The sequence below is a fragment of the Hevea brasiliensis genome, chromosome 12, assembly GCF_030052815.1.
Source record: "Hevea brasiliensis isolate MT/VB/25A 57/8 chromosome 12, ASM3005281v1, whole genome shotgun sequence".
Taxonomy (NCBI): domain Eukaryota; kingdom Viridiplantae; phylum Streptophyta; class Magnoliopsida; order Malpighiales; family Euphorbiaceae; genus Hevea; species Hevea brasiliensis.
In genome coordinates this window covers 26,647,585-26,666,651 of record NC_079504.1, presented here as the reverse complement: position 1 = coordinate 26,666,651, position 19,067 = coordinate 26,647,585, and the positions used below count along the sequence as shown (strand labels likewise).

Genomic DNA, 19,067 nt, shown 5'->3' with positions numbered 1-19,067 from the left:
TACTGAAATAACTAATTGCTATCGAAACAAGTAATATTAACGAACATGGTCAGAGAAAAAAAAAAGGGTCACTCTTGGCAGTAATGCTAAATATTAAAACTAACAGTCCATTCATAATAAACTGAAAGAGAAAACCATGAATTAAGGCTTTAATTTGCAAAATTAAGGTCAAGTTGATGTGACGGTTTAATTTTAAAATAATTTTTTAAATTTGAAAATAATTTTCAAAAATGTTTTTGGTCATCCATAGGAAAAATAGTGTCACATCTTGAGATATATATGTAACCACTTGTTTCATAATAGATGCCATAGCTGTTAATTAATAAAATTTTTTCCTTTTCCTAAAAATAAAATAATAATCAAGTAGAATTCATATATAATTTTATATTTGACTAACAAAAACCAAAAAGAATTGATAAAAAAAAATTGCCTCAAAATATGCTTAAAATAAATTAAATTAGTTGTGAAGATAATGTTTTTAGGATTTGACGCAATAATTAGAATATCAAAACTTATAATTTTGTCCGTAATTAAAAAATAAAAAATAAATAAAAGCCTACCCCATCAATTGGGCTTACTTTAATTCTTGGGCATACAAGAACCCTTACAATGAACCATGTCTTGGTCTACAAGTTGGAAGAAGCAGGGCAAGTTGCCAGTCAAAGAGTCAAGTCCACTGGAGAAACATTAGAAAGAAATTGGGTAATTTTTATCGGTTGTTTCTAAATTTTTCTTCCTATTTTATTTTTGTCTCTTAATTTTATTTTGTTATTAAAAAATTTTTAAATTTTAATTTTATTTCATAAAAATCCCTATAATAACAGGTTTTTTAGGTTAAAAAAAATACTTTTTTTTACCTTACCTCTTTTCACACTTAAAAAATACCTGTCATTTTAATTATCATCTGATCTATTATAAAAATATTAATACCATCACAATTATCTATTTTCTGGAAATGAGGAGAATTTACCATTCACTAAAAAGTACTGAAACTGCATTTGTGGACGTCACACTATAACTTAGAGAGATTTTTTAATCTGGAAACAATGCTATTGCAGGTTAAAGGGATTTTTTGTGAAATAAATTAAAGTTTAATGATTTTTTAATAATAAATTAAGGTTAAGAAACAAAAACAAAACATCGGATAAAGTTAAGGGATAAATTATAAAACTTACTCGGAGAAATTATATCTTCCAACTTTCATTCCATGTAAATAATTCTATATAATATGTTAATCTAATTAAAAATATATATATACTTATAATATATATAAAAATATGAATGAGAAATAATTTGTGAACTAACTAAAAAATATATGATTAAATTTATATATTTATAAGAATATTCATATTATAAATTAAATTATTTTAATTATATTTTTTTATATAGATTCGAATATTTATTGTTTAGAAATACAATTGCAAAAGGAAACTAACCGTAACTACTTGGTTTGGCATCAACATTACAAATGAACAATATTTATTTCATAAAATTATTTGATTAATTATGTACAAATTTATCCATCATGTTATTGTACCTAGTTAAATATATTAACGTGATTTATTACTTAGATAATTTGCTTATCCACATTAATATATTCAATTTTAATAAAATTTAGTAATCATTTAATTACTATAACATATTAATTAATTCACTAATTAATTATTATAAAAACCTAACTGAAGAAAATTTAGGGACACTGATATAAGAAATCTATTATGTTAGGAATTTTTTATGTACATTATAAAATATAATTAAATTATTAATTAAAAATAAAAAATTAATACAATATAATACGTAGATATTTTAAAATTTTTCCACACCTATTATTTTGTTTTTAGCTTTATTTTTCTTATACGTCCTTCAATTTTAGAGGTTGTTATATTTTCGTCTCTCATCTTTATTTTGTTGCTACAAAGTCCCTCAACTTAAACAAACGTTACATAGAAGTCACTCATGCCAGAATCTTATCATATCTCCTACTAATTTAATAAGTGGCAGTGTCACACTATAAAATAAAAAAAACTAAATTGCCACATATGAAATTTATATTAGTCTCTTTGCTGCAGCCTTTACTTCATGTCTATTAATCCTACTCAAAAGTTCAAAAATTATATTTATTATTCGATTAGGGATTGAGTCATCATACCTCTCAAAATACCCACATCAATTGGAACTATGCAAATTTATACCCAAATATATAAATGAGGTATATTTAGTATAATAAATCATTCCACCAAAAAAATTTCAGCATTAAAATCATAAAACTCATCTAACATATTTACCCCATATTTTTTGTACTAAAAAAAGTCTTCAGAAGCCAAAATGTGCTTTTTAGAAAAAGCATTACTATAAATACTATAGAAAAAAATAGTTTAAGAAAGTGTTTTTCTCAACAATAGTTCTAACAGCAAAGTTAAACAGACCTGAACTTTTCATTTTACATTGTAACACTGCTACATATCAAATTGATTAGAGATATGATGAGATTCTGGCATGAAAGATTTTTATATAACGTTTTTTAAGTTAAAGGACTTTTATGTAACGATTTTTAAGTTGAGAGACTTAATGGTAACAAAATGAAAATGATGGATGAAAGTATAACAAACTCTAAAATTAAGGGGTGGTTCATAAAAATTAGCCTTCTTTTTATTAGTAAATTTTTTCAAATCTTCAAATGTTGTAAAACTTTCTGACTCTGCCCCTGTCCATATTGATATCCATATTAATCATTCTGAATAAAATGTCGTGATCAAAATTTGAAACAATTTTATTAATATTAAACAGAAAAAGTATAATACCCTTTAAATTTTAAATATTAATTTTATTTAGTGTGTATTTTTTAAGGATTAATTATAATATTAATCCCTAAAAAAATATAACTCTAATTTATAATATTAATTATTAAAAATAAAAAAAGAAATAATTATATTAATCGGAGAAATCCTTTTATTTTACTTAATTTATTACTTTTTATTGTTAGAGTATTTTATCAAGTACTTGTTTTTATAAGGCCGAACATGTAGTTCTTTTTTTAAAATAAGGTGATTTTTCCTTAAAGATAATAAATAAGTTCGGGTTAATAAAGTCTAAATAAAATCAATATTGGTTAGTTGAAATGAAGAAATGGTGGAAAAAGACTTTCTTTTCCTTTTGTTAACGTGTGATTAGTAATTTTTTATTTTTTAATTTAATTATATTTAAACATATTTATATAATTAAATAAAATACATTTATATTATTTATAATAATATAAAAATTTAAGGGTATTTTTATCTGTTGAACCCGTGTTCATAATATATATATTATAGAAAAATAATAATAAAATCACAATCTCATCAAAGAACACTTTTGTGGCTTAGTTAGGCAAAGGAAAAAAAAAATATCCAACAATAAAGTTTTTGTTTTATTAGTAAATAAATTTATTACAATAAGAGTTCACATTTCATTTAATTATATTAAAATTTAAAAATATCAATTAAATAAAAATTCTCTTTCTATTTATATGTAACACCCCAAAATTTTAAATTTTATGAGCATTTTTGGTATTTTAATTTTATTTAAATTTTAAAAATTTTTTTGAGATTTTTCGGATTTTAAAAATCGGGTTCGATTTTCCGAAAATATAAACTTTGATGATTTTTAAAAATTAATTTAAAAACCACGTGGCAAAACTAAAAATATATTTGGAGTCTACGTATTTTTCTGAGTTTTCTGAAATTTTTTCGGAATTTTTGGACCTCGTTTTCGGTCCCGAGGCAGAGTAAAAATTCAAAATTTTGTATCCTGAATCGGACCGGCCGAATCGAACCGGACCGAATCGGACCGATCGAATCGGACCGGCTCCCTTTTTCTTCTTCCCTTTTCTTCCGCGCGTCCCGACCTCCTCCCCTTCTTTCTTTCTTTTCTCTCTCCTCGCCACCACCGGCCACCACCTCCCACCTGACTCACCGCGCGCCTCCCGGTAGGCCGACCGCCGCCCCAAACGGCCGGAAAACGCGCGCGAACGTCCTCCCCTACGCGCGCGACATTTCGACTTCTCCGGCCAAAATCCGGCCGATCCGGCCACCAATCGGACCGGGTCTTGTGTCTAAAATCATCTACTCGACGAGAGCTTTCCATAGACACCAAGAACACAGAAATCCATCGAGCGGTTTGTCCAATTTTTGCCCGGGAAGTTTTTAGCCCATTTCGACTTTTGGGCTAGATTTCTCGCAAACTGTGAACCCCACGAGAAAACCGAGAGTACCAGAGCGCTCCACTCGTCGAGAGCTTCGCGAGGATATAAATTTCAAAATTTTTCGACACCGTTTTTCGGTGGGTCCCACGAAACTTCGCAGTGTTTTTCCGAGCATTAAATGAGCTTAGAAAATTTTGAAAAATTTATGTACTAACCCCCGTGTTATGGGCTTCGTGTAGGTATCCTCAATTCGCGGAAATTCGACAGTTGATCGGGTCTGTGAATTTCCGGCCAGACAGACCCGTTACCGGAAAAGTCTCCGATTTGGATTGAGGTTTTGGCTACCCTCCATTGTCAGACGTCCCGAGCGCGTCCCCGAAGTCGGAATCGGCAAAGGTAAACCCGAACCTTGTTTTTACGTAATTTTCTAGCGCTGAAATAGGATTAAAAATCCATAAAATATTCGTGGTAGCTTAGAAAATTATGATTCTTTTTGCAATAGCTTAGTAATATTGCTAAGGACCGCGGGGCAAAGTTTTAGAAATTTTAGAGCTGATTTGGGCATTTTTTGCAAAAATGGTCAATTATAGGGACTAAATTGAAATTTTACATATTGTGATGGATGATTGATTTGATGGGCCCAGGAGGGGCTATGTGATGTGATTGAGATGTGGACATATGGATTGTGAATATAGAAGTGTGTTTTGAGCCCTTTTGCAGGTTGGGTAGGTCCTAGGTATAGGGGAGACTCTGCCGGATTTTCGGCATGACTTAGGACGTATTTGGTCTTTTCTTTGTTTGTATTGAGTCAAATTTATTAAATGATTGTAATAAAATTGTCAGGTGAGCCGGGACAGCCTTCTTCCTCCGCCCAGCCTCCTCAGTGACCACCGTCAAGTCTGTGAGTAAAATATTAATTTTAATTATAATTTTGATATTATTATATGTTCAGCATGCCCATGCATCACTTATATGCATATATTTATGTAGTTAAACTCTAGGCACGATTTATGTTGCATTGATAACTGTTAAAGTGCCATGATGTTGTTGTGGTAATTTGGAGCAGTGTGCGTGCGTTGGCGTGCGTGTGATGTGGTGTGGACTATGGATAGGACGGGTAGTCACGGCTTGAGTTCTTCGGGACCCGATCCTTGAGAGGGTAGTCACGGCTTGAGTTCTTATTTGGGACCCCGATTTGGTTTATTAGCGAAAGTCCGGCTTGAGTTCTTCACGCACGGGTTGGATTTAAGAGAGCTGTATAGGGGATCAGCTCCCATATATTATGATTGATGTTACAGGGTGCGTGAGTGCTCCAGATTACCTTTTTGATGTTATGATGTGAAAATGTTGTTGATGTTGCATTTCACTCTACAGGGTGCATTAGTTTTAGATAGTTATAGAGATTATGGTTAGAATTGATATTTTACTCTCTGAGTCGAACGCTCACTCCTGTTCAATATTTTTCCAGGCCACAGGAGGATATTTTTGAGGTTAACCTGCTTTCTTCCTCGCAGGTCGATTATTAATGTTTGTATAATCTTGTTAAATCTTAGAATTTCCGCATGTGTTAGAATGTTTATTTGATTTGGGCCTGTAAACTAAATTATTATTTTGGACCTGTAAACTTAATATTCTATGCATGTTTGATGGATTGGATGAGGGAGCTGAGCTCCCATTTATTTTTATGTTGATGAGTATGTGGAGGGTGAGCTGAGCTCCCCAATTGAGTATTGACTGTGTTTACAGGTCGGGTGAGTCAAAAACTCCCCGTTGGTAGGTCCATTTTATGGCCGGACTCTGTCCGGTTGGTTTCTTGAAATTGGGCCCAAATGGGCCTTAGAGTTGGGTAAATGAACAGTTAGGCTTACTACGGGCCTCGGGGGCTTTAGGCTGGCCCAGGTCCTAGTGCCGGTCCGGCCCATAGGTTGGGTCGTGACATTAATAAATTAATTAAATTTAAAATAAATACATAAAAACTAAAATAAATCATTTAGACTTTAAATATTTGGATAATTAATCATTTAAAATAAAAATAAATTTATTTTTTAATTAAAATGTAATAAAATATTATAATATCAAATTTAAAAATGCTCATTCACTTTAAAATTTTATCTATTTAATTAAGTTTTATATTATTATCTAAATATTGAAATATATAAATATTTAAAATTATATTAAAGAATTAAATTAGAATATGATATATAATTATAACAATATATTTTAAATTATATAATTTAAGTTTTTATCAACATATTTACGGCTTTGTATGAGTTAGCAACATAAATATTGGTGCTAATTTATATTATTAGTAACAAATTTATGTCTATCGCTACAGTTACATTTTTATTAACATTTTTATAAATAATATAAATAATGAATGATATTTTGGATAAATTCAATGTCACCTCCCATATTTATATATTATATAAATTAAATTTATAGATGTAATTGAATTTGAAGTGGATATTTCAAATAACACATCCTTATAAACATTAAGATAATATGTTTTATGTAATATTGTAATCTATTTTTTTTTTCAATATAAATATTTTTCATTTGTATATTTGTTTATGTATTCTCAATTCACAACATTCAATTTCAAGAATAATCAGAATAGCTGTTGGTGTAATTCCAAGAAATTTACTGGATACTCACAAGTTTTAAGTTATCTATCTCAAATGTGAATTCTATTTTATTGTCAAAGATGGAGCAAATGCTCCAAAAAGACGTTTTATTAGGTGTTTCAAGATCACATGCTCGTTCTCTCACAATGAGATGAAACCCACGTCCTATAATTTATAGGATAACTGAATTCTTGTGAGTATATGATATACTAAAAAACTAGTATATCAAAACATCTTATAATTTTCCCTCTGAAAATACTCAATAAAACATCCTTATTCATAATTTTTTCTGATGAATTTATGGTGTTGGTTCAAATTTGTAAATAATAGTAAATTGTAATAGTTGAATTAAATCATTTTAAGAGAGAAGAAACACTTTTTGCTCTTTGCAGTGATTCATTCATAATTTTAGGAGAGCCATGAATTAAGGCCTTAATTAGAAAAAATTAAAAAGTCAATTCCAAAGGTTTAATTAAAAAATAATTTTCTAAATTCAAAACCAATTTTCAAAAATTGTTTTGGTCATCCAAAGAAAAATTAGTGTCATATCTTGAGATACATAATAGATGCCATAGCGGTTAATTAATAAAATTTCTATCCTTTTCTTAAAATAAAATAATAATCAAGTATAATTCATATATAATTATATATTGGGCTAACAAAAAGGTAGATAAAAAAAATTTTGCCTTAAAATATGCTCACATGCTATATTTTTAAAGGGAAATTATTGTCTAAAAATAAATAAATTTTATTATATATTTTATATTTTAAATTTATAGCGAATCAAATTTAAATAAGAAAAATCTATTTTTAAATTAGTAATTTCTACTAGTGGATATAGGGGGTGTTTGGTTTACCTGTTGAGTGTAGCTGATAGCTGATAGACACCAAAACAGGTAAATTGTGGTGTTTGGCAAGTTTAAAAAAATAGAGCTGATAGCTGATGGGCAACTGATATGATACCCATCGGCTGCAGTTTGTATCAGCTCTATTTTTAGAGCTGATTCTCATCAGCTGACAGCTGATCTGGTTTTATTTTTTATTTTGACCATATTATCCTTTTTTATTTAACTTGAAAATTAATATTATTAATATTTTTATTTTTTTATTTGTAATTTTAATATTTTAATTAATGTATTTCAACTTTATTAAAATATTTTTATTAATAACATAAAATATAAAATATTTATTTATATCCAAAAACTTAAAATTAATTATAAATTTTTCTATTAACAATAATAATTATTTTATTATTTTATCTATATTTTTAAAATTATTTAATTATCTTAAAAAATAATTACTTTCTTATTTCAATAATAAAATAAATGATATAATATAAAAGATTAATAATTATATATTTATTTAAATAATATAATATATTTAATTTAATAATTATATATTTAATTTAATAATAAAATAAATAATATAATATAATAAATTTATAATTTTATATTTATTTAAATAATAAAATAAATTATATGATATATACCCTTATTAGTCATTTCACATATTAACAGCAACAGCTAAATATAATTTTACCAAACACTTAATATAAAGCGATTATCATCACTATCGATTTATTAGCTATCACCTAAGATATGATTATCACTAATGACTATCAGTTGTATTCAACAGTTAATCCAAACAGGCCCATAGTGTTTTTAAGAGGTAGACGTAAAAGTTTAGAATATCATAACTGGTAACTTTGTCTCTAAATAAAAAGATAAAAAATATAATAACATGAGTCTATTTTTTGTAATTTAATGAAAAATTGCTTTTTTCATGAGCATATAATAAACTATTTTAAAGAGATTACTAATATGATTGATTTTAAAGAAAATTATTCAATATTTTCGTCACATATATATTCTTATTAAAAATTATATATATTTTATTTTATTTTATTTTAATTATGAGTGATATTTTTTTAAGTGATTTAGCACTATATGGAGAGTATTCTAAAATTTTAAATACGAATAAAAGTCTTGCGTAAGCAATGGATTGGAAAAGAAATAATGCTATAGAAGTTGGACAAAAGTAATTCTGAGAAGGAGCTATTAGTGGATAGATTAAAAGCACTATTGCTATTGACTATATATATATATATATATATATATATATATATATATATATATATGCTTCGCCCACTATCATTGAAGTTTTGGTAATTATCATTTACTCAACTTTATGATTGGTTTTATAAAATTTATTAAACTTTAATTTGATTTCATAAAATTTATTATAACTGAAAATTAAAGATTTTAAGGTTTTCTACTTCAGAAATGTCTAGATCCACTTTACAAAATGTAGATTATTCTATAAATGTTCCATATCCAGTTTATACAAATTTACAAAACGAGTCTGTTCAGGTTGAAACCCAAGCAGAGTCAGAACCTACTTCACTTACTTTTTCAGCTATTACAGAAAATGCAAACCATGAACTTAATGCGCTTGAAAAAGAATTTGAAATAGATAAACAATATTTGCATGATGATTTTTATTCTCCAAAAAATCATAAAAAAACAAATATGGTTTTTCAAATATTTCAATAATCGAATGAAAGAAATTCAAAAAGAATATTATGATTTTCTATATGAATATAAAGTTTATATTCTTTTCTTCAAATGATTTGAAATGTATGCCGATTATCATGACATTCCATATCTATTTTCAAAAATTTTCGAAAAATCTACAAAATCAACAACCCCAATTCCAAAACCTTCTCAAAATCCAAAATTAAATCAACAGAGTCTCAAGACAACAGAGCTGAGTTTATTCAAGCCCTAAAAGATTTGCAAGCTAGGTTAGAAGCCTCAACTTCTACCCCAGTTTCAAATAAAGAGCTTAAAACTCTTCGCAAAAAAAAAAAAAAAACAACAGGTTCTAGAAAAACTTGGTAATTACCATTTACTCAACTTTATGATTGGTTTTATAAAAATTATTAAATTTTATTTTTTTTATAAAATTTATTAAACTTTAATTTGATTTCATAAAAATTATTATAACTGAAAATTAAAGATTTTAAGGTTAATCTGCTGATATGAGAATTATTTTATGAATAAAATTACATGTTGTGTAAAAGAGATGGCGAAAAGGAAAGGATTTTACTGAGCTGAATGTGTTTTATGTATTATATATATATTTTTTTAAAGAAATTAATAAAATAAAATAATTTTATTTATAAAATAATTGATAAGTTAATAAATTAATTTAAAATATTTAATTTTTAATTACAATAATTTTTATGAAATTAAATTAAAATTTAATAAATTTCATAAAAAAAATAAATTTTAATCACTTGTATGAATGCGCGCATAAAGTAGAGTGAACACGTTATATTTCAAAGGTTAACTCTCAGTTCCAAGAAGAAGCCATCACTGGATAGATAAAAGGCACTACCTTGACTGGCTTTTGGCTATAAGTATGTTTCTTCCGTCCACCAAGGCACCAACTAGGAGAATTTAGACATGACTTGTCTTTTGCTTCTTGATACCTAATAGATTTTTTTTTTAATGCAATTGATTTTTATAAAAATTCAAATCTCATAATTTTGCATTCTATTTCAATACCATTGAACTGTAAATAATTAGTAAATACCTAATTGATTTAATGTGATTTTTTTTTAATTTATTTAACTATGATGGAATTCCAACTTAAAATTTTATAACCTTAAAAATACTTAATAATAAAACTAAAGCTGCAAGTTCATAATATCAATGATATCTTCATAATTTTTTTTTTCAAAATTATTAAATGAAAAATAAACTGTTAAGATTTTAACTATTAATTTAATATGCAGTTAGAAATTAAAAATTAATTAAATAGATATAAATTAATTAAATATAACTTCTATTAATATAAATAAATATAATTAATTAAATGTTAATTATTTAAAATAAAACTTTAACTTTTATTATGTTTTATTTAATAAAATTTAATAGTATTTTTAAATTTTATATAAAAGTATTTGAGTAATATAATTCATAAAAATTTCTATAAATATATAATTCTCTTTTTAATATTTATAAAATATTAAGTATATGTTAAAAAAATAAATATATTGAAATAAAAAATACATAACTACTAAGTCAGCTTAATTGAATTTTGATTTTAAAAACTTTTTATGAGATTTTGAGTTCAATTTTCTATACTAACACTAAAAAAAAATTTTTATTAAATAATTAAACTAGCTAAATTACTAAGTCATATCGATTTACTAGCTCAATCACTGAGTTAATTAAATCACACTATATCAATTTATTATCTGATTCTATTATAAACTTAGACTGATTTTAAATTTGATTCACTCATTTAATTAGTTAATTCAATTCGAATTTAATAATTATGATTTTTAGGAGTTGATGTAAATATTAGAATATCACAACCCATAATTTTGTCTCTAATTAAAAATAAATAATAAAATCCTAGCCGAAAAATTGGAAATGCTACAAGAGCCCTTTATAATGAGCCGTGTCTTGGTCTATAAGGCGAAGAAGCGGGCAAATAGCTAGTCAATGGTAAAGTCCATTGGCGGACATAAGGGAGAAATTATATCTTATCACAGTTATTCCAAGTAAATAATTCAATATAAAATGTTAATTTAATTAAAAAAATACATATGTATAGATAAAAATAAATCTTATAAAATTATAGTTACTCACTTTTACCTTTAAAATAATATCTATCACTACGTTTAAAACAACAAATGGTTGATTTTCTAATGTTAAAATATCATCGATGCCCCACAGTCATATATAAAAAAAAAAAAGTTAAAATATACACAAACAAATGGAGGTGGCAAATAGTATCCCTATACAATTGCCATATAAAATAGCTATTACTCAAATTGTATCATGCATCTCAAGAGAGAGAGAGAGAGAGAGTGTTTATGGTGATTTGAAGATGAGGAAAAAGATGAGTTTTGTGATATAGGTTGTTTAGTCATAAAAATTTTTGTTGTAAATTTTCTGAAATTCATTTAGAAATTCCAAGTATAGAATTTGTGATAGTTATGTTCAATTTTAAAGAATTCAAATCATAGAATCAAAACCCATACTTTTCATTTCAATCACAAAAATTTGGACTTAAAATGAATTCCATTTTGTAGAATTCATTCATTCAAACATAGTAGCTTTGCTCGATTTTCAATTAATAGTCCATTCATAATGAACTCGAGAAAAGATAGCCACGACTTTGAGGCCATAATTGGGAAAGCAAAGGTTTTATTCTTAAATAATTTTCTAAATTGAAAATTTTCCGTAGAAAATATATAAACAAATTCTACATTAGCACTGCATAGCTACAACTGATCCAAAAGCATAGCTTGTAGTCCTGAAGAAGCTATGGCAATTAAGTGTTGGAGCTTTTACATACCTTTGATGTGGTTTGCGGTGAGCATTATTTGGTTTGAATCGAATAAATCAAACCAATTATTTAAAACAGGAGCGCTAAAACAGGAGCGGTGAGGGCCATCAATTATTTTACCAGTTATATATTAATTGTTAGTGGGTAGCTATTTATATAACTGTTAAAACATAAGTGTTCAATAAAAATAACTGTTGAATTAGTTATTAAGTGTAAAAATAGTGTGTAATCTTATTAATTATAGTCAAAATGCTCTCTCAACCTCAATACTGCGCCATCAACAAACAATATAAATAAAAAATAATGCTTTAATACTAAATATTATATTAAAATTTATTGTCAAACAGGGCCTTAAAAACCACAATTTAATTCACAAAAATTTTCATTAAATTTGAAAAATTAACTGTAAAATAAAAATTGAGGTTAAATTCGAAATTTGTTTATGAATCTAACCAAAAAGGTAATGAGAGAGCTATCAATCAAATAATTTAAATGAAAATTAAATAAATTTTCTTATTTCAAATCACTGTATTGAGACATATCATAAGATTTTATTGAATTTACTTGTACGATTTATCATAAGATTTATGAATTTACTTGTACGAAACATAAGCATAAGTAGAAGCAGGGACATATCATAAGATTTTATTGAATTTAATTGTCCCTGAAAAATAAGCATAAGTAGAAGTTGTTCAGCACACACATGGCAACTCAAGTTCATAGTTTGGAATTGCAAAATGAAGCTACTAAATTAAATGCGAGAGGTGCTTGGACCTCCAATCTAGTAGGCATTTCTTCGCCTCTGCTTCAGCCTTGATAAGAGCTCTTGATCTTTACCAATTCACTTGTTACATCTCCCATCTTCATTCTTTCTCCTGGTTGTTCCATTGAACATGCAACTCCAATTCTCATTATAGAAAGGATGCAGTCTTCGAAACTTCCTCCTCCATCTTCAAATGCAATTCTTGGATCCAAAATCTCCATCACTCTATCGAGCAAATTTCATTCAACGAAAGTATGAAGATTCAAATCATCTTTAAAAGATTCATCGATTGGCTTCTTTGCGGTAAACATCTCCAATAACAGAATCCCATAGCTATAAACATCCCCTTTTTTAGAAACAGGATCGCCCAACCCATATTCTACAAACAGATACAATACAAACTATGAAGCAACATAGCTTTTTCTTTTTACAGATTAGAAAAGAAAAAGTTGGGTACCTGGAGCAACATAGCCAATAGATCCCTTGATTGCTGTAGAACTGCTTTGATACTGTTGAATCTCACCAGAAACTGAGGCGACAATCTTAGCCAAGCCAAAATCTCTAATATGGGCAGTCATCTCCTCATCTAAAAGAACATTACTTGGCTTTAGATCACCATGTATAATTGATGATGCGCTACCATTGTGAAGATACTCTATTGCGGTTGCAATATTAATAGCAATGTTTAGTCTGTCCATTAGTTTCAGATTTCCTGATTCTCCTTCTGGTCCATCTTCTCCTACATTGCGACCATGCAGCCATTTCTCCAGGCTCCCATTCACCATGAATTCATATATCAAAGCTTTGAAATCATTGCCTTCAAAGTTGATGCTAGAGCAGACTCTCAATTGCTTCAGAAGATTTCGATGCCTGATGGTTCTAAGAGCTTGGCATTCAGACATGAAGCTATTTGAAGCTCCTTTTCGTTGCAGGTTTAGCACTTTGACCGCCACTTGTATGCCTACTTGCTCAAGAAGTCCTTTATAAACAGATCCATAGCTTCCGACACCAATTATATTTGCCATAGAGAATCCATCTGTAGCTTTGAAGAGTTCTGCATAGGATATTCTCAAAAACTGGTGCTCAAATGATGGCATGGAAATATTCTTCTTTCTAGAAATCCTTTTCCGATGCCAGAAAATTAGGGAACACGCTAACAGAACTGAAAATATGGCTGCAACAACCACTGGGATTGCCACTTTCAGTGCAAGGGAGAGGTTGTTCTTCTTGGAGTTTGTGATGGGGCAAGAAGGAAGCTTCATCTCAGTGATACCTCCACAGAGATCATTGTTTCCCATCAATGAAATAGCACTTGCATTTAGAAAGATTCCGCGTTTTGGGACCATCCCATGAAGTTGATTAAAAGACAGATTCAAATACTTCAACCCGCGGAGCTGAGTTAAAGAATCTGGGATTCCCCCTGCAAAATTGTTGCGTGAAATGTCCAGCCCTTGTAAACCCTGTAAAGCAGATAAAACCTGAGGTATCTCTCCGTCAAATGAATTTCCCTCCAAGCGAAGCTGTTCTAAACTCAAACACTTGCCAATTGTGGTAGGAATCATTCCAGATAATCTATTATCAGATAAATCTAACTGTGCTATATTTTGCAACAAACCGATTTCTGATAGAATAGGACCAGTAAGTTCATTACTAGATAAATTGAGTAAAATTGAAAGGGATGCAAGGCCGATAACTTCTCGCGGTATAGAACCACTGAGACTATTATGTGAGAGATCCAACTCGATCAAGTTATGACAAGTTCCAAGACTTGCAGGTATGCTTCCATTGAAATTGTTGAACCTCATGAGGACATGACTCAGAAAAGATAGATTTCTAATTGAAGACGGAATTATTCCTGTGAATTTGTTGTTCTTCAAACCCAAATATTCCAAATGTCGAAGTTTCTCAAAATCAACAACTACAGGCCCAGTGAGATAATTATGGTTACATTCGAACATTCTCAGATTAGGAAGGTTTACAATACCCAAGGGAATCGCATCATGTAGCTGATTGTCTGACAGAAATATAGCCTGCAAGTGTTTAGAGAGATTGGCTATGGAATTGGGCAGGGTTCCTTTGAGAAAATTTGATGATAAATTGATATTTAATAAACTGCTGCAATTAGTAATAGAATTAATGAAACTCAAGTCATCTTGCAGTTGATTCTGGGCAAATTCAAGATATAGAAGATGCTGCAGCATTCCAAATTCTTTGGGAACTATGCCAGAAAATCTATTAGACATAATGACAATTTGTATAAGGGCAGAAGCATTTGACAATGAAATTGGGACGGGTCCAGCAAACCTATTGAATGAAATTTCAAGGGATCTCAGATTTGGAAGAGTGAGGCCTATATCAGAAGGGAGTCTTCCATGCATTGGTTGTAGTCTACTGATATTTGGAGAATGCTGGAGATGTTGAAGAGACCAGGAGGAATCTCACCAATTAGATTATTATCTCCAAACTCCAAATACATCAAGTTCCCAAGACGAGAGATTTCCTCTGGAATCTGTCCTTGCAACCCGTTTACTTCTACAGCGATTTCCAGAAGAGATGAGAGATTCCCGATGGAGGGAGGAATACTTCCTGTGAGTTTATTTGCGTTCAATCCTAGACCTTCAAGCTTTTGTAAAGAGTCAAGCTCGGCAGGGATGTTCCCCTCCAACTTGTTGTCAATGAGATTCAGAATCACGAGCTTTGAACAACGGGATAAGTTGGTAGGTATGTTACCTTGGAATGAATTATTGCTGAGGATTAAATATCGTAGGCGGCGCAGTCGACCCATCTCCTGTGGGATTTGGCCATGGAAGCTATTATTTTGTAAATCCATGTGTTTGAGAAATGAGAGATTTCCTATATGAAGTGACAGTGATCCTACCAAGCCTTGAGAGTTGAGGTTCAAGGCCACGACCCTGTCAGGATGCCGCTTGCCACATGAAATGCCATGCCAATTGCAGAAGTGAAATGATTCATTCCAAGAATGCAAGACTTGTAATGTGTCTTGAAGTATGGCTTGTTTGAAGGAGATCAAAGCAAGTCGATCAGTCTCATTTTGAAAGCATGTGGCAGGGTTGAATGATGCATACATTTTGCATAATCATTTAGGTTTAATTTCATAGCCATTTTATTTGATTATTAATTACTTTTAGCTAATTTCATTAGTTATTTAGTTAGTTTTTCATAATTATCAATTTCGGATTAATATGTAATTTTTACTTTGTTTTGTAGGAAAAATGGTGTTTTTGGAAGGACTAAAAAGAAATTTTACTATTGAGGAGTGATCTCTACAGCCAAAGATGTCAAAAACAAGTTTCAAAGTTGAAATATGCATTGGCCAAATTGCGCATAACTTGCCGCATAACTTATGCAGATCTGCATAAGGAGAAGAAACACTGTTCCAATACCTGCCGAATTGTGCATAAGGAGAGTGCATAGCTTATGTAGATTCACGCCTCCCTTATGCAATCTCACAGAATTGTGCATAACCTATGCGCCTGGTCATGCAGTTTCGTATAAGTGAACCAGAAGCAGCCGAAAACTGCATAAGTTATGCAGTCCATTTATGCAGTCCCACAAAGTTTTCATTAATGAGCTGGCAGAAGATTCTCTCAGAAAATCTCACCTAAAACACACCATTTTAGGGCTCCATGTCAGAAAAAGCTATAAAAAGGACCCTTATCCCATTTTAGGGAGAGGAGAAAAAGAAGGAAGAAAAGGAAAGGAGAGGGCAGCAGCTGAAGAGTCACAATCACCTCCCACACCATTTCCAACCAGATTTGAAGATTTCTTTCTTTTCTTACATTTTTCCTACATTTCTAGTGTTGAGCTTTTTGTTTCTTAGTTTAGATTAAAGCTTTATTTCCATATAAATTCAGAATATCTTGTAAATATTATGGATAGTGAGTAGTTTACTTAGATTCTGGAGTAAGGGATGTAATATTTGAGATATTTTGTGGATTTTGATTGGGTAATCCATATTTTGTGGTCTTAATGAGTTTTATTCATTTCTTGTGTGCTTAATGACATGCTTAGTATAGGATCCCATTAAGTGATGTTCTTAATCCATGGTTGAGGCACCGAAAGGAGAAGGCCTTGTGATAGATAATCAAGAAATTGGACTTAATTAACTTAGATCTAGAAATAGACTAAGGATTAAGAGGATTCATAGATTAATTAAAGAACTTAATGGGTCTTAATTAACTCTAAGTCCACGAAAGTAGGATTAGATTGATTAAGGCACTATTTGTCCCACTCGAAAGGGTATTCAAAGGATTTAAGAATTAATCTCCTTAAAACCCGTAAGTTCCACAAGATTGGATAACCAATTTAAAATCCCAAAATAGCTTGAATATGAAATCCCGAACTCCGGAATCGCCTTTTTATCATTGTCAATTTCTAATTGAATTTAATTACTTGCCATTTTAAATATTGCCATATTTGAATTTGCTTATTTTAATTTGATGCAATTTAGTTAAATCATTACATAGTTGAATAGATTATTAATTTTGCACATATAGGTTTCATACTCCAATACCCATCAATTTATTGCTTTAATTTCAAAAATAGTTCAATTTAGTCAACTTTTATATCGAAAATTCAATCATTAACACAACTCCTCGTGGGAACGATATCTTTTCTATATTACTTGTACGACCCGTGCACTTGCGGTTGGGCCACATCAAGTTTTTGGCGCCGTTGCTGGGGAGTTGTTTGTTTACGATTGAATTCTTGATTATTTTAGTTGTTTTTAGTTTTATCTTTGTTATCTTTTCATTTTGTGTTTGTTTGTTCTTTTTCAGGTACTTTTAATCTTTTATGAGAAGAGCTAGAAGCACAAGTGACACATCCTTATTGTTTAATCCTGAAATTGAGAAATTTTGTAAAGCCAACAAGAAAGAAACCAGAAAAAGGAAAGAAGCTTTGAGAGAAACTGAATTAGAAGCAGACATGGCTGATGAAAGAATCAGAATTGGTGGCGGTAATGCTGGAAATGATCGAAACAATGAAAATGCAGCCCAAGGTGAAGAGGTTGTAAATGCTAATGTGCCTAGGGAAAGTATGATGGATCATGCTTTTCCTCGTTTTGATGACTTGAGAGAGAGTATAGCAAGACCAAGAATTGATGCAAATAGTTACAAGATGGATTTTGGGGTTCTTCAAATGATTCAAAATTCTCAATTCGGGGGACATCCTTCTGAAAATCCACACACACATCTAAAGAAGTTCGCTATGATTTGTGACATGCAAAAACAACCTGGAGTGTCTGATGATGCAGCAAGATTGAAGCTATTCCCATTCTCTTTGAAAGATAGAGCATTGGATTGGCTTGATTCTTTACCTCACAACTCCATTACAAATTGGGAGCAACTCACTGATGCATTTCTTGCACAATATTTTCCACTTGGAAAAACTCAAGAATTGAGGAATCAAATGACAGCTTTTAGACCAAGAGAAGATGAAACTCTCTATGAGTCATGGATGAGATGGAAGGAATTAGAGAGACAATGCCCACATCATGCCATTCTGAAATGGATGATAAACCAGAATTTTTACACCAATGTTACTCCTGCAATTAGAGGGATTATTGATGCTCAAACAGGAGGAGAATTTATTATGAAGCATGAAGATGAAGCTTATGAGCTATTGGAGAAAATTGCAAAGAATACTCATCTTTGGAGTAGTCCAAGAGGACCAGCTCCAACTCAAAAAAGGCAAGCTGCTGGAATGTATGACCTTGATCCATTTAACATGATTAATGCAAAGTTTGATGCACTTACAAATGTTATGGCTAAGAAGATGGAAGATTTGAGTATGTTGGTTAGTTCATCATCATCATCTGGAAGTTCACAACAAGTTGCTTATGTAAAGGGAACTACAAGCTGTGGAGTAGACTATAGAGAGCAAGCTGCATATGTTGGTAATTATGGAAACAAACAAATGGGGAATCCTTACTCTCAAACTTATAATCCAACTTGGAGGAATCATCCCAACTTTTCATGGGGAAATCAGCAAAGTCAAGTTCCAAATCAGAATTTTCAACCACAACAGCAACAAGGAATTCCATATCAGCAAAATAGGCAACCATTGCCTAATTTTCAGCAGAAAAATATGAATCCTCCACCAAAACAGCAAGAAC

At 30.0% G+C, this 19,067-nt stretch overlaps 1 non-coding gene and 1 pseudogene across 1 annotated transcript; both read right to left on the bottom strand.

Annotated features, from left to right (window-relative positions):
- Positions 1 to 12,840: 12,840 nt before the first annotated feature.
- On the bottom strand, positions 12,841 to 16,019 carry LOC131171382 (probable LRR receptor-like serine/threonine-protein kinase At3g47570; annotated as a pseudogene).
- A 2,327-nt stretch (positions 16,020 to 18,346) lies between these two features.
- On the bottom strand, positions 18,347 to 18,453 carry LOC131171502 (small nucleolar RNA R71). The gene has a single exon (XR_009142162.1). It is a non-coding gene; the product is annotated as a small nucleolar RNA R71 (small nucleolar RNA).
- Between the last annotated feature and the right edge of the window lie 614 nt (positions 18,454 to 19,067).